The sequence below is a fragment of the Dermacentor albipictus genome, chromosome 3 (assembly GCF_038994185.2).
Source record: "Dermacentor albipictus isolate Rhodes 1998 colony chromosome 3, USDA_Dalb.pri_finalv2, whole genome shotgun sequence".
In the NCBI taxonomy this organism is placed as follows: domain Eukaryota; kingdom Metazoa; phylum Arthropoda; class Arachnida; order Ixodida; family Ixodidae; genus Dermacentor; species Dermacentor albipictus.
The window spans coordinates 11548275-11550172 of NC_091823.1; the positions used below are offsets into that span (position 1 = coordinate 11548275).

Genomic DNA, 1898 nt, shown 5'->3' on the forward strand with positions numbered 1-1898 from the left:
AAATGCAAATAAACAAACATTGCATTCGGCTTAATGCGGCTACGAAGCTTCCGAAAAGTGAGCATGAATATAGATAAATGAAACATCGAGGACAATTCTGACTATTCTTATTACTATACGTACTTCACTGCGTGGCTGCGCAATATCCCCTTGAAGTTACTACGCATTTCCCAAGGCGCCGTAAGCGAGCTAGGTGGCTGAAATCCCACGCGAGATTGCACAGAGGTTAACGCCCGTGGTCAAATCATGGCACCTTATATGGATTCCACTTTATGGAACTGTATGCCGCAGTTCACACTAGACTGCAGTATAAGGGGCATGACGAACAATGTGTCGCGGTTAATGAACTCTGCCACACCGACGACGAGAAAGGAGGCGTATAGTCGCGCCTATCGAGTAGGGTACGTGTACTTGGGTCCGGGGGACAAGAGATAAGCGCGTAAAAATTCTAATCAGGAAGGCCACCTATACTTGTCGCTCCCTATCTGAGCACGCGCAAAGATAAATCCGCCGCCCCGAACACGACGCAGACTCGAGTACATTTCCTCGCCCATCGCAGCCGAAAGGACGCAGCGCGTTCGCTCGAACGGGAGTCGCCCACCGCGAACGAAAACATGTCCGCCGTGCTGAAGTGTGCTTGCCAGAAGGCTGAGGCTGTAGTGGCGGCCCTGCCCGAGCGCATCCAGCAAGTATTCGACCTCGCCCAGGAGAAGACGGGCGTTGAGCGCGCCTACTTCATGCTGGTCCTGGGAGCCTTCTCGGCGCTTTATTTCATTTTCGGCTACTTCGCCGAGCTGCTCTGCAACATCGTGGGCCTCGTATACCCAGCGTACGCGTCCACGCGAGCCATCGAGTCGGCGGACAGAAACGACGACACCCGCTGGCTCACCTACTGGGTCGTGTACGCCTGCTTCTCCATTCTGGACTTCTTCGCGGACGGCATCCTACGCTTCTTCCCCTTCTACTGGCTCGTCAAGGTAGTCTTTCTCGTGTACTGCTTCCTGCCTGCGCGCTTCAACGGCTCGTCGCGCATCTACAACTGCCTGATTCGCCCGTACTTCCTCAAGAGCAGTGGGCAGATCGACAGCGCATACGCAAAGATGGCCGCTAAAGCGTCCTCTGCCTTCGACAGCGCATTGAAGGATTCGCTTGCCGGCAAGCAGCAGTGAGACGTTTAAGTGACATTAAAACACGGTTGTGATGGTTCGGTGCTTAAGGCTCTTGAAAGCGTCGTGCTGATTGTTGTACACGTCTTATCTTCAGCAGGATGCGTGGTTATGTGAACAGATGAGGCAGGAACGGCTCATCTTCTCCACGGCAGTCCGGTTCAGATCAAAGTACGAGTTACAATGTCTGCTAAAGAAGTTGCGAGGCTGCTATCAAACAACGTATCAAGACATGGACAAACTTTACCGCGTGGCTGCTTGTGTTTAAAGCGTGCAGTCGGTCACTGTATGCTAAGAGTCTGATTACATGACTCCGATTTATTGTTTTGTTTGTCATTTTCCGAGTGAACCAAATTCTGCGTTTTGGAGAGAATACTTTAATCATGGCAGAATAAACCATGCATCCTATGTGTTTCTTTCGGTACAGCTCCGAGATTCATTTTTTGTTGAATCGCTTCAAAATACTCGAGCCTCAATAGAATATCTGGGTGTTGATTGGCCAATAAGTTCGTAGCTTAATAAACTGGAGCATTGCTTGGCTCTTCCTTGCACTTTGCGCGGATGACTGTCTAGCCGAATCAACCGCAACGCTCTTGGATCCAGCGTAATCTGAGCTGGGCCGATCCCCTAGGCTAATCAGCGGTGCTGACTTATTATGCCTGTCCTGATATCAACCAGGGCATGATACGCACCCTCGTAAGCGTTTTAATGTAGTTTGTAACACAGGCTGGC

The 1898-nt window shown here is 50.9% G+C and overlaps 1 pseudogene; it reads left to right on the forward strand.

The window, feature by feature from the left end:
- The first annotated feature begins 435 nt into the window (after positions 1–435).
- Positions 436–1592, forward strand: LOC139057227 (receptor expression-enhancing protein 5 pseudogene; annotated as a pseudogene).
- The last annotated feature ends 306 nt before the right edge of the window (positions 1593–1898 follow it).